General features: G+C 41.9%; 1 non-coding gene across 1 annotated transcript; it reads right to left on the reverse strand.

The window, feature by feature from the left end:
- Positions 1 to 7,490: 7,490 nt before the first annotated feature.
- LOC111761351 (U6 spliceosomal RNA) lies at positions 7,491 to 7,597 on the reverse strand. Its single transcript, XR_009184510.1, has one exon. It is a non-coding gene; the product is annotated as a U6 spliceosomal RNA (small nuclear RNA).
- Between the last annotated feature and the right edge of the window lie 7,531 nt (positions 7,598 to 15,128).

Genomic DNA, 15,128 nt, shown 5'->3' on the forward strand with positions numbered 1-15,128 from the left:
TGTGTAAGCAAGGGAAAAGTGTAAAGTTGTATTGGTGATGTATGTTAATAAAGCAGGAATATGAGGTCTGGAAGGATGGAGGTTAGATTCATGTAGATTGTATAGAGTTATAGCTGTAGGTAGAGTACCTTTTATGAAGTTGATGACTGAATTTGGGAGGAATATGGTATGAACTACACAGCTATTGTTTTCATGAGAGAGGGAAAAAGAAAAGAAAGGTAAGAGTTTCAAGAGTGGATAATAGACAGAAAACAGAACAAAGGTATTAGAAATTAAGAGTTAGACACTTTGTGGATCAAAGAACGGGAGGTGGGGGGTGGAATATAGGAGAGACAGTAGATGATAGTGGATATCAAGATGCAGGGGAAGGGGGATAGTGTAGGTAGCCTAAATCAGTTCACACAGAAATGAGGCAGTGGAGGATGGGAAAACCCAGCAAATGTGAGGTGTTCCCTGTAGCACCTATTGTATACTTGAATTAAAGTAAAAATAAGTGGAAGATGAGGGACAAGAGGGAAAGAGAAAACCGAAAAAAAAAAAAAACAAAAAACAAATTATAATAAAGAAAAAAGAAAGGCAAGAAGAAAGGAAGAAAGAAAAAGAGGATGGGCAAACGGTGGGGAACGGATAGGGAGAAGAGAGATACAGGTACACACGTGTCACAATTGCAACACTATCTAAAACAACAACTTCCCCCCGCTTTGCCCTAAAACCCCCCCGTCTGTCTGCCCAAATGGGTCTGCAAGCACCTCCCTTCCCACAAACCCCCAATAGGCCGCCCAGGGCCCACGAACTCCCCAGTACTGCAGATGCTCAAAAAAAAAAAAAAAAAAAATTAAGTAAAATTAAAAAAAAAAAAACAAAAACAAAAAACAAACAAACAAACAAACAAACAAAAAAAACAGAAACCCCTCCGCAGGCCCGGCTCCGCCCGCCGCGGAGGCTTGGACCGGCTCTACCCGGCTCCTCACGCCGCCTTGGCCTGGCCTGGCTCCGCCCAGCTCCGCTCGCCAAAGCGGCCCAGCCGGCTCCGGCGTCCACCTCCCGCCACCGCGGCCTGGACCGGCCCTGCCCGGCTCCGTACCCGCCGCGGCCTGACCCGGGCCCGCCCGGCTCCAAAAGCTACCGCGGCCCGCAGCCGGGGCCTGCACCGGCCCCGCCCGGCTCCAAGCGCTACCGCGGCCCGCAGCCGGGGCCTGCACCGGCCCCGCCCGGCTCCAAGCGCTACCGCGGCCCGCAGCCGGGGCCTGCACCGGCCCCGCCCGGCTCCAAGCGCTACCGCGGCCCGCAGCCGGGGCCTGCACCGGCCCCGCCCGGCTCCAAACGCTACCGCGGCCCGGCTCGGCCTGGCTCGGCCCCGCCCGGCCCCGCTCACCGCCGGCGCAGCGCGGCCCGGCTCCGGCGTCCGCCGGTGCGGCCCGGCCTGGCTCAGCCCCACCGAGCGGGGCTAGATGCCTCGTCTCCGCCTACCCAAGAAGGGAATCCTCTACAGGTAGCTGGGATCTCCGTGTATATTTCACAGACGAATCCTCTCTGTTACCTTCCCTCCAAATCGATGTCCAGACACCTCCGGACCAGCAAAAATCCCGAAACAATCCGGTCCCAAAGAGTCTCCAACGCCGCCCAGCCGATTCCCTGCAGAAGACTCTAACAGGGATGTTCACTCAGCCGCCATCTTGCCCCCTCCCAAATTGTCATCTTAAACTGATCAACTGCCCAGCTTCCTGAGGTTCACAGAACGGTGAGTGGGTATGAAGACCTTGTTTCTAGTTATTTTGATGTGGGCTATGGGTGGCAGGCTCTTTGTCTCTTCAGAGATAACCTAAACTATCTGTGACTTGTGGGTGTGGGATGATGAAAGGTTGCAGTCCTGCCCTTGGTGAGCAGGAGACAGTTTAACAATGCAAGGTCTATAAACTTTAAGTATTCAGGGGAAATGCAAAGCAAATATGCTAAAAGCTTATTGAATGTCTGAGGTCCATGCTAAAAGCTTACTAAGATGTGGAAATATATGCTAATTCAAGCCTATTGAGAACTGAAACAAAAGGACCATTTGGACTTTCCTCTCTGTATAAAAGGGACTAAAAAATCTTGTTTGGGGCTCAGGATTCAAACAGAAAGTTCCCAAGTCTGGCCGGCCATCAATAAACCATTTTTCCTTCTCAAAATCATTCCTGGGTCCTGGCCTCTCTATACTCAAGTAATTGAATTTCTCTCAAATTCTACAACAATTTGACATCACCACCAACACCACAACAGTTGCTGCAACAGCTAGTATCACTGAGAAGCACCCTATGTCTCACATCTTTACATGCTTGGGTTGTAGTCTGATTTAATCCTCACAACAGACATATGATATGCAGTAGGTACTTTTTTATTCCTGAATCTACCCTCCCCAGTTTATACTGATGAGGCACCTGAGGCCCAGAGAAGTGAAATGACCTGCCCAAGGCTCCTGGGCCAGTGAGTGGTAGGAAGAGATTCTTACTCAGTCTGTGACTTCAGAATACATAATCTGAATTTGACACTCTCCTATTTCCTGGAGAATACAGGAATTCACTGGTTCCCCACTGCCATTTTGTCAGTGCCCTCCACCACTTTGGGGAGCTTCTTGAGGCTCAAATCCTTAAGAGATTGCTCTGAGCAGGGTTAGTGGACAGAACTCAAGAGGTGCAGAGAGACAGGTGCTAATGTGGGTTGGAGAGCCTGGGGTGGTCCTTTGGGGATAGGGGAGTGATTTGATGGTTTAAGTTGAAAATTGCCAGCTTCACAACAGAATCGGGAAGTGGAGTTAGGGAGAATAGGAAGGGTGAATTAAATAAAATTGTTATTCATCATCTCTAGTTTTTTTTTTTTTTTTCACTTTTGCCCTGAGAGGGCAATTAAGGAAACAAATGGTTTGTGGAGATTAACTGACTGGTAGCTTTGCATATTAATATAGTGACACTTGGCTATACGACTCCAATTTTCTATTTAATGTAGCTTTGTCCTTTCAGGCTAAAGAGCTGATTTCAGAGAATTAGGCCCCTGCAGATTAAAAATAAAATAAAATTGTTCTGCCCTCCATCTCTACACTGCCTGAGTCCCCATCAAGAAAAGTAAGAGGTGGAGCACTCTTCTGCCAACAATGTGACTAGACTAGAGACCCATGGTGGAGGTGGGGCAGGAGGCAAGTGTGGGGTCAGGGTGGGTGCCATACCTTCTCAAGACAATTATTGCCTAACATGAGTCAAAATTTGATTGCATTCAGCAAACATTTGCTGGGTTCCACATTTTACTAGATACTGCAGATACAAAGAAGGTTAATTCTATGCCCCTTCTCTTGGGGAGTGTCTAGTAGAAAGGGGGAAAAGGACACATGATATGTGCTGCAATTTTGTCTGGGAAGCATCAGGAAGTTGCCATTTGATTCAGACTAGAAGAGTGAATAAGCGCTGGACAGGAATCAATTTCTTTCTAAGAAGAGGAATTGGTGGCTCCAATGTGTGGTGGCCATTGTAACTCCATAAGAAACTTGAGCATTCTTGTCATGCCTGCCTGTGGATCCATCCATTGGCAGTCCTGTTCTTCCAAGATCTGTGGCTCAATTTATGAGCAAAATCTCAAAACGGAAATGGACTCTTACCTTGTGCCCATTCCCACTCGTGCAGTCCTTTGAGGGCACAATTTGGAAAGTGATTAAGTACATGTGTTTTCCAGTCAAAGAGATCTGGTCTAGAATGGTGTCTCTGCTACTAGTCAAACAATTTTACTTTTTCCTTTCTATTATGTATGTCTTTTATTTCATTTTCTTGCTTAATTTCCCTGGTACAATGTTGAATTGCTTATTTTCCCTAGTACCATGTTGAATAAACTGGCAATTGCAGATATCTTTGTCTTATTCCCGATCTTGGGGACAGATTTGTCAGTCTTTCACTATTACGATGTTAGCTGTGGGTTTTTTATAGATGCCCTTTATCAAGTTGAGAGAGTTCATTCTATTTCTAGTTTGTTGACAGATTATATCATGAAAGGGTGCTGAATTTTGTCAAATGTCTTTTATGTATCTATGTAAATGATGTGGCTTTTGTCCTTTATTCTATTTAATATGGTCTATTGCATTCATTGGTTTTCACATGTTGAGCCAAACTTACATTCTTCGTATGGTATAATCTTTTTTATATGTTGCTTGACCTGATTTCCTAATATTTTTTAAAGACTTTTGCATCTGTATTTATAAAGAATATTGGTCCACAGTTTTCTTTTCCTATGAGTTTTTTTTTTTGGGCCGGTTTTGGTACCAGGATAATACTGCCCTCATAGAATGAGTTAGAAAGTACTTCTTCCTCTTTTTTTTGGTGGAATGTTCGTGTTAATTGTTTGAAGGTTTGGATTAAATTTACCAGTGACACTATCTGGTTGTGGACTTTTCTTGGTGGAAATCTTTATTACTAATTCAACTCCACTTCCTGTTTCTGTTTCACATTTTGGTAATTCTCACAATATTTCAAACTTTGTCATTATTATTATATCTGTTGTGGTGATCTGTGGTCAGTGATTTTTTATGTTACTATTGTAATTGTTTTGGGGCACAACCAACCACACCATATAAAATGGTAATCTTAATAAAAGTTACAGTATTCTGACTACTCCACCAACTGTCTGTTCCTCTATCTCTCTCTCTTTCTTCAGGTGTCCCTATTCCATGAGACACAACATATTGAACTTAGGCCAAGTAATAACCCTAAAATGGCCTCTAAGTGTTCAAGTGAAAGACAGAGTTAATCAATGAAGCAAACTTTATTGTTGTCTCATTTTAAGAAATTGCTGTAACCAACCAAACTTCAGCTACATGGCTCTGATCAGTCAGCAGCGATCAGCATCAAAGCAAAACCCTCCATGAACAAAAAGGTTATGACTTTCTTTTTAAAATACATTTTTTAATGCCGAGAAAATCATATCAAAATATAATAAAGAGGGTTACCTGTTTAGAATGCTCGGAGGGGAGGGTCTGATGCAGGACGTGCTCCTGGGGAATATCTAAATGCTCATTCTGCCAGAGTGGGTGACACCATGGGGTAGAGACCTAAGTGGTGAGAGTGGGGGTGGACCCACATCCTGGGGAGGACTGGTGCCATCGAATAGAGGGAACTGTATCCCTCAAAAGAAAGGGTGGCTCCCAGGGCATTGGGGTAGTTGAGCAAGTTAGGCCCTGAACACTATTCCATCTATATCTGGAAGTGGCTCCTCGGGAAACGGAGGTTGGCTGTCACTGTGGGCACCAAGGTGGAAGGGAAAATGGATGTTAAATGTGTGTAACCAAGGTAAATGGGGGGTAAGAGAGGAGTTTCGTGAGAGTACACAAGGATGGATATAAAACATGTAATATTACACCATAACATATAGGAGATGACAGACTGATAATGTAAGCCATAATGTAAAACATAGGATAACTAAGAATGTAAAAATCTGTGTATCCTAAAGTATGCACGACAATGTAAGCACAGATGTCACCTTGTTTGAAAGCTATTGTCTCAGACTCTGTACATCACGTTAAGTAAATATGATGTGAATAGGGTGTAAGAGTATCGCTGTGGAAGGGAAAAGGTTTTGTGGTGGATGTATGGGAGTGCTGTATACTATATATATGCATTGCTGTGGTCTAGGGCTCCTGTGAAGAGAAGCTCAATAATTAGGGGGGGGGGAAAGATAGGATGTAGAATTTTTTCCAAGTCAACACCTATTCTTTATCTAACCTTTAAACCTATCGCTATATGCCATTTCCTAGTAAGGGACCCTGACATTATATTGGGCTTCAAATTTCAGGGAGTTCTGGATCACAGAGTGGTTCAACAAAGGCAATGGAGGAATACTGGTATGGGATACCATTGACAGGGGATATATGGCTGACAGGGAGCTGTACAGAACATATGTTCAGGGTGCATGGCAATGTTTGGATATACTCATAGTGGCAACAATTGGAAACCACAGCAGGGGGGGTGCTGGGTTCCTGGCCAGTGGTGCTCTGTCGTGGTCCCTAGGGGAGCAGCGACAGTCTCTCAGGTGCAGCGGCGGGGACCGGGAGGGAGTGAGGGTTCAACGGTGAGCCCCTGATGCTAATGACTATGCTTGTGAGCTGATAAGCCTAAAATGAGAACAAGGCCTAAAGCAGCATTGTGCCTGGGAATTTCCTCCTGTCAGCCTTCATGTTACTCAAATGTGGCCAGTCTCGAAGCCAAACTCAGCATGTAAATGCAATGCCTTCCCCCCAGCGTAGGACATGACACCCGGGGATGAGCCTCCCTGGCACCGAGGGACCACTATCAACTACCAACTGATGATGCAACTGGAAAATGACCTTATATGAAAGGTTCAATGCGGATCAGCGGAATATCCCTGTCTACATAAAATAACATGACTTTAAAATGCTGTTTGACCTAATGTAAGGGGGAAATGGAAAGGAGAAATGAGTTTATATGGCTACGAGTCTCTAAAAAAGAGTCTGGAGGCTGTCAGAAGGATTGCCCTTATGCACAACTGAGCAGAGTCTGAGAGACAGATAAAGCAGATACAACCCCCAGATATCGGTTTCTTCGAGGGCTAAAGAGACCCATGGGAGTTATGGTCATGGCCGATGGGGTTAACTACCAGGTCAGATGGCCCCTCTTTGGAACTGGTGTTTATGTGTGATGAATCTGGACTCAGATGGGATCTCTCTTCATAAGACTTTCATGCTAATGTGCTGGAGGTGCAGTTAGTGTTGGGGTTTAAGATATATTTAGGGGATTTGAATCTCTGGACTGACAATGTGATAGCCAGGTCCTGAGCCTCAACAGACTCCAGCACCTACAATCTGACTTATTGGGCTCACCACACTCAGCTAAGATGGATTTGAAGAAGGACAACCACCACACCATGGAGCCGAGAGTGATTACGACTGAAAGGGGGATAATTGCATCCAGCATCCATGTGGAATCTGAGCCTCCTCTTGACATAGAGGTGCAATGGACACAACCAATCCAATGACCACATAGAAAAGGTGGCATTGGATTGAGAAAAGTGGACATGATGGCTGATGGGTATGGGGAAAGGCAGGAAGAGATGAGAGGTGGAGGCATCTTTGGGACATGGAGCTGCCCTGGATGGTGCTTCAGGTGCAATCACCGGACATTGTAAATCCTCACAGGGCCCACTGGATGGAATGGGGGAGAGTATGGGCCATGATGTGGACCATTGACCATGAGGTGCAGAGGTGCCCAAAGATGTACTTGCCAAATGCAATGGATGTGTCATGATGATGGGAAGGAGTGTTGCTGGGGGGGGGGGGGGGGAGGTGGGGTGGGGGTGGTAGGGTTAAATGGGACCTCATATATATATATTTTTAATGTTACATTATTAAAAATTCAATAAAAAATAAATTAATTAATTAAAAAAAAGAAAAAAAATAAAATACATTTTTTATTTATTTTTAAAAGATAGATTACATAAAATGTTACACAAAAATATAAGGGAAAAATGTGGAACACTTCACAAATTTGAGTGTCATCCTTGCTCAGGGGCCATGCTAATCTTCTCTGTATCATTCCAATTTTAGTATATGTGCTGCTGAAGCAAGCACTGCTTATGACTTTCTGAAGGCCCAGACAGTATTTTTAAACAATGAAGTATTTTTAATTAAGGTTTATGCAGTGTTTTGTAGATATAATGCTATTGCATACTTAATAAACTATAGTATAATGTAAACACAACTTTTATATGTACTGGGAAGCAAAAAGATTTGTTTACTCACTTTGAGATATTTGCTTTATTGCAGTAGTCTGGAACCAAACTCCCAATACCTCTGAGGTATGCCTGTATTGACTCTTTCATCACAATGTAATGTTCTTTTGTCTCTAGTATTAATAATATATTTTCATTTCTATTTTATCTGGTATTAGTATAGCTTCTCCAGCTCTCTTTTGATTATGTTTACATTGTATTTCATTTTCTATTATGTTATTTCAAACCTACTTCTGCTTTTTAAACTAAAGGCTCTTCTCATAGACAGCATGTAGTTGGATTATATATATTTTATCCACTCTTCCGCAAAATGCCTTTGAATTGGAGTTTTCTAATCCATTTATCTTTAATATAATTACTGATAAGGAAAGATTTTCATTTGCCACGTTTCTGTTTGTCTTCTATGATGCTTTATTTTGCTTTTGTTCCTCTCTTCTTACATTCCTGACTTTTTGGGGTTAAATAGATTTTTTAGTGTACCATATTAACTCTCGTCATTTTGTTTTGATTTTAATTAATAAATGTCTTAGTTTGCTAGGGCTGCCATTAGAAAGCAATGCAAGCTAGGTGGATTAAAACAACAGAAACTTATTGTCTCACAGTTCTGGAGAGAAGAAATCTAAAATCAAGGTGTCAGCACAGCCATGCTTTCTACAGTCTGTAGGGAAGAATCAGCTGCATGCCTTTTTCCTGGCTTCTGGCAGTGGTTTACAGGCAAACCAGACAGTCCTTGCCTCATTCACCCTATGGCATTCTGCCCTTAGTCTTTCTGTGTCCAAATTTCCTCTTCTAATAAAGACACCAGTCATATTGGATTAAAGGCCCACCCCCCTCCAGTATGACCTCATTTTAACTTGCCTAATTCCATGTGTAGCAACTTTTTTTGCAAATAAGGTCACATTCTAAGGTACTGGGGATTAGAACTTCAACATGTCTTTTTAGGGAACACAATTCAACCCATAACAGTAGACTACTTTTAAGAGAAGTTTTAGGTTTACAAAGAAATTGTGCACTAATTCATAGAGTTTCCATCCATCCCCTCCCCTTGCTATACACAGTTTCTCCATTTATTCACATCTTTCATTAGTGTGGCACATTTGTTACAATTGATGAACCAATATTGATACATTATTATTAGTTGTTTATATTACAGTTCACTGTCTGTGTTGTACAGTTCTATGGGCTTTCTTTTATTATATATTTTTAGTTATTTTCCTAGTGGTTTACCTGGAGATTAAAATTAACATATTAAATCATAATACTCTAGTTTGGATTAATACCAACTTGATTTTAATAGCATACAAAAACTTTGTGGCTATGCAGCTCTAGTCCCTCCCCTCTCTTTTTTGCTATATTGTCATAAAAATTACATCTTTATACATTATACCTCTATTAACACAGATTTATAATTATTGCTTAAAAGGAGAAAATAGAGCTACAAAAAAACAAAAATATATTTATATTATCACTTATATTTATTTATGTGGCTACCTTTACAAGCTTCCTTTGTTTATTCATGTATATTTGAGTTACTGTCTAATGTCCTCTCTTTCCAACCTGGGGGACTCCTTTTAGTGTTTCTTGTAGAACAGGTCTGCTAGTGTTGAATTCTCCCAGATTTTGTTTTTCTAGGATTGTCTTCATTTTTCCTTCTGTTTTTATTGTTGTTTAAGGGTAATTTTTTAGATATAGAATTCTTTGTTGACTGTCTTGTTCTTTCAGTACTTTGACTATGTTCTTACACTTCCTTCTACTATGGTGTTTGATGAAAAATCAGCTTTTAATCTTATTGAGGATCCCTTGTATATGATGAGTCATTTTTCTATTACTGCTTTCAAGATTTTTCTCTTTGCATTTGACTTTCAACAGTTTTATTATGATGTCAATAGGTATGAATTTCTTTCTGTTTATCCTACTTGGAGTTCACTAAGTTTACTGAATGTTTGAATTAATGATTTTCATCAAATTTGGAAAGTTTGGGACTATTATTTCTTCACATATTCTTTATGCTCCTTCTTTTCTCTCCTTCCATTCTAAAACTCCTACTTTACATATTTTGTTATGCTTGATGGTGTCCCACAGGTTTCTGGTCGCTCTGTTCATTTTTGTTCATCCTTCATTATTCTTTTCTTTCTGCTCCTCCAACTGGATAATTACAACTGATCTATCTTAAAGGTCACTAATTCTTTCTTCTGCTTACTCTGCCACTCTGGAGAATTTTTCATTGCATTTGTTGTACTTTTCAATTTTCTATATGGTTCTGTTTTGTATAATTATTGATATTCTCTATTAGGTGAGAAATTATTCTCATACTTTCCTTTAGTTCTTTAGATATGACTTATCTTAGTTCTTTAAATATATTAGGGGCTCTTTCGGGAGACTTGCAGGGCAGGAGGTATCTGGAAGTCAATTTGGTGAGACAGTGATGGAGGAGATTCTTGTGAGAGGTGGAATTTTGGGTTTATTGACTCGGAGGTCAGAGGTTCTGAGGGAGCCCCTCCCCCTAAGGCTGGCGGCCGAGCTGCAGCAATCCCTGGAGTCTTTGTTGTGTGGGGTGTTCCCAAATGCTGAGCGGGCTGTTTCGGGGACTTGCAGGGCAGGAAGTGTCTGGATGTCGATTTGGTGAGACAGTGACAGAAGAGATTCTTGCAAGAGGTGGAACTTTCAATTTCTGACATGGAGGTCAGAAGTTCTAGGAGGAACCCCTCCCCATAGGGCTGGCGGCCCATCCTCGGCACTCCCTGAACTCTTTGTAGTGCAGCAGTGCCCCCAGCAGGTTGTTTCGGGGGCTTGCAGGGCAGGAGGTATCTGGATTTTGATTTGGTGAGACAGTGACAGAAAAGACTCTTGTGAGAGGTGGAATTTTGGGTTTCTGACATGGAGGTCAGGGGATGCAGACGGGACCCCTCCCCCTAGGGCTGAAGCCCAGCTGCAGGGATCCCTGAAGGCTGTGTTGTCCTGCAGTGCTCCCAGGCCCCCTGTTAATGCATGGTTCCCAGGTCTGAGTCCCCTAAACCCTGGTGGCCCATGCTCCAGAGACTCACACACCTTGAGTCTGCAGTGTCACAGACTTCCCATCCCTGAATCCACCATGCTCTGAGGCCATCTGAGGTCCTTGATTACTAGTCGTCAGCATTTGTGGGTTTTTTTCTTTTTTTTTTTTTTTCTTGTCTTGGTAGCTAATATTGCATTGTTTCCTGGTCTTTTCTCCCATTTTATCCCCCAAGGTCCTTCTTCATTTATTTAGTTTTTTTTTCTTCTTTCCATTTTCTTGCTTGTTTCCTCCCTTTTTCTTTGCCCACCCCTTTTTCTCTTTGATTTTTTTCTTTTCTCTCTTTTTCTTCTTATTTTATTTTATTTTCTTTATATAATAGGGGCTGCAGGGAGCATTTCACACTTGCTGTGTTTCCTCATCTTCCATTTCCTCTTTTCTGTGTGAATTGATTTTGGCCACTTACACTATCCCCTTTCTGCCACATCTTGCCATCATCCATCATCTACTGTTTCTCTTACATTCCACCTCCCTTTCTTTGGTTCCCAAATTGTCTGGCTTTTACTTTGTAATACCTTTGTTCTGTTTTCTGTCTTTTATCCACTCTTGATGTTATTGTCTTTCTTCTCTCTTTCCCTCTTTCATGAAAAAAATGGCTTTTTAATTCATACTATATTCCTCCCCATATTCAGTTGACTGTCTCATTATAGGTACTCTACTTACTGTTATAACCATACACAACTTACATGAGTCTAATACCCATTCTCCCAGATCTCACATTGTTGCTCCATTAACATTTATTACCAATACTACTTTATACATTTTCTTTTCTTACACATTGTGCTTTCCCTGGTCCTAATATTTTCTTTCAAAGTGAACTTACCTAGCAACAAGAAAATAGAGTAAGAAGAACAAAGTGACAAAGAGTATACGTAACACTTATGCATGAACAACAACTAATTAATCCCCAAGACAAGACAAAGAAGCTAAGGAACTGATTAAACCCGTCAAGATAAAAAAAATGATGACCAGACAGCAACAAAAAACTACAAACCAAACCAATAATCAGGAAAACATAGCTGAATCCAATGAACAAACTAAAAACCATGAAGGGGAGCAGATATTCGGACAAGTAATTAAAGATCTCAAAACATATATTAGAGACCAACTTAATGAAGTAAACAAAGAGATTAAGAATATGAAGAAAACAATTGGAGAGGAAATTGCAGACATATGCAAAAAGATAACAGATATGATGGAAATGAACACCACAGTTCAAGAAATCAAAAATACACTCTCAGCAAATAACACCAGATTAGAAGAGGCAGAGGAGAGAATTAGTGACGTGGAAGACAGTACATCTGATATCATACAGATAGTGGAACTGAGCGATAAAAAGAAAGAAAAAATCCAGCTAGGACTTAGGGACCTGAATGACAATGTAAAACACACAAACATACATATTATAGGCATCCCAGAAGGAGAAGAGAAGGGAAAGGGGACAGAAGGTGTGTTGCAGGAAATAATGGCTGAAAACTTCCCAAATCTTCTGAGAGAGATGGATGTACATGTCCAGGAAGCACAACACACCCCAAACACCATAAATCCCAACAGGCCCACCAAAACACATATACTTGTCAAATTATCCAATGCCCAAGACAAAGAGAAAATTCTAAAAGCAGCAAGAGAAAAGAAAACCATCACATACAAGGTAAGCTCCATCAGATTAAGTGCTGATTTCTCATCTGAAATCATGGAGGCAAGAAGGCAGTGGTATGATATAGTCAAGTACTAAAAGAAAAAAATTAACAACCAAGAATACTCTACCCAGCTAAACTAGCATTGAAAATGATGGAGGCTTCATGAATATCACACCAAAAGCAAGAGCAGCAAAAGAACAAATAGATAAATGGGACTTCCTCAAAATTAAAGCCTTCTGCACCTCAAAGGAGTTTGTCAAGAAAGTAAAAAGGGAACCCACACAATGGGAGAAAATATTTGGCAACCATATATCTGATAAGAGACTTATATCTTGCATATATAAAGAACTCATATATCTTGAAAACAAAAAGATAAACAACCCATTTAAAAAATGGGAAAAAGATTTAAACAGACACTTCTCCAAAGAAGAAATACAAATGGCTAAAAAGCACATGAAAAAATGCTCCATATCTCTAGCTATCAGGGAAATGCAAATCAAAACGACAATGAGATACCATCTTACTCCCATAAGATTGGCAGCTATGAAAAAAACAGAAGAATACAAATGCTGGAGAGGATGTGAAGAAAGGGGAACACTCATCCACTGCTGGTGGGATTGCAGAAGGAACCAACCATTCTGGAGGACAGTTTAGGGGTTTCTCAAAAACCTAAACATAGATCTGCCATATGACCCAGCAATACCACTGCTGGGTATATACCCATCAGAACTGAAAACAAGGACACAAACCGATATATGTACACCAATGTTCATAGCAGCATTGTTCACTATCGCCAAAAGTTGGAATCAATCCAAATGCCCATCAACAGATGAGTGGATCAATAAAATGTGGTATATACACACAATGGAATACTACTCGGCTGTAAGAACAAATACACTACAATCACACGTGATAACATGGATGAATCTAGAGAATCTTATGTTGAGTGAAGCAACCCAGGCATTGAAGGACAAATACTTCATGACCTCAATGATATGAAATAAGCAAACTGCCTCAGAGAGCTAGAGTCTGGAAAAGAGGCTTACAGGAAAGCGGGGGGTGGAGAAAGGATGTGAGTTAATGTCTGCAGGGGTGGAATCTGTGATGAGCTGGCGGTAAGTATGAGCAAAAAGAAGGGACAAAATGGGGGCAAGGGGTTGCCTTCGGGTGGGGTTTTGTGGGTTTGAGGGGGGCTGGGGATGGGAAAAGGGGTAATATTGTCCAAAAATTCGGGGGAGGGAGGGGCAACATACAAACATGGGAGAGTGTCAGGTGTCCGTTGAGAACAAAAAGTTGGGAAAATCGTATCAAAGTATAAGTAGGAGGGACACCTGGTTAGGATGCTCAGGGGGTATGGTCTGATGCGGGACGGACTCCGGGGGAATAGCTGAAGGCACATTTTGCCAAGGTGGGTTGTACCATTGGGAAGAGACCCAAGATGTGAGAGTTGGGGTGGACCCACACCCTGGGGAGGACTAATGCCATCAAATAGAGAGAACTGTATCTCTCGAGAGAAAGGATGGCTCCCAGGGCATTAGGGCAGTTGAGAAAGTCAGGCCCTGAATACTGCTGCAAGGATCTCTGGACAGGGCTTCTTGGGAAATAGAAATTGGTAGGCATTGTGGGCCTCAAGGGGAGGAGGAAAATGGATGTGGAATGGAAGGAACCAAGGCGAATATGGGGGCAAGAGAGGAGTTTTGTGAGAGTACACGAGGATGAATATAAAACATGTAATATTACACCAGAAACATATAGGGGACGACAGACTAATATTGTAAACCATAAGGCAAAACATAGGATAACTAAAAAATTTAGAAAACTGTACAATCTAAAGTATGGGCCACATAGTAAGCACAGATGTCACCTTGTTTGAAATCTATTGTCCCGGAATCTGTACATCAGTATCAGGAAATATGATATGAATAAGCTAAAAGATTATCGCTATGGAAGGGAAAAGGTTTTATGGTGGATCTGGGGAAGTACTGTATATTGTATATATGAATTTCGGTGATCTAAGACTCTTGTGAACCTGACATTATGTTGGGATTCACTTTACAGGAAGTTTTGAAGCATAGAGTGGTTCAACAATGGCAGCAGAGGAATACTGATATAGGATGTTATTGACAGGATATATATGGCTGACAGGGAGTTATACAGGGCATATGCCCAGGGTATATAGTAGTGTCTAGATATACTCATAGTGGAAACAATTAAAAACAACAGCGGGGGCGGGTACTGGGCGCCTGGCCGGGGGGTCACGGTCATGGACCCTGGGGAGCAGCGGCAGTCCGCCAGGGGCAACGGCAAGAACCAGGAAGGAAGGAGGGCCCAACAGTGGGTTCCTGATACTCATGGCTATGCTTTTGACCCTATACATCTGCAATAAGAACAAGGCCTAGAGTAGCACTGTGCCGGGGAGTTTCCTCCTGACAGCCTTCATGTTACTCAAATGTGGCCACTCTCACAGCCAAACTCAGCATGTAGATGCAGTGCATTCCCCCCAACGTGGGACATGACACCTGGGGATGAGCCTCCCTGGCACCGAGGGATCACTACCACATACCAGCTGAAGATGCAACTAGAAAATGACCTTGAATTAAAGGTTCAATACGGATCAGCAGAATATCCTTGTCTACATATAATAACATGACTTCAAAATGCTGTTTGACCTAATATAA

This window comes from Dasypus novemcinctus, chromosome X (genome assembly GCF_030445035.2).
Source record: "Dasypus novemcinctus isolate mDasNov1 chromosome X, mDasNov1.1.hap2, whole genome shotgun sequence".
Classification (NCBI taxonomy): domain Eukaryota; kingdom Metazoa; phylum Chordata; class Mammalia; order Cingulata; family Dasypodidae; genus Dasypus; species Dasypus novemcinctus.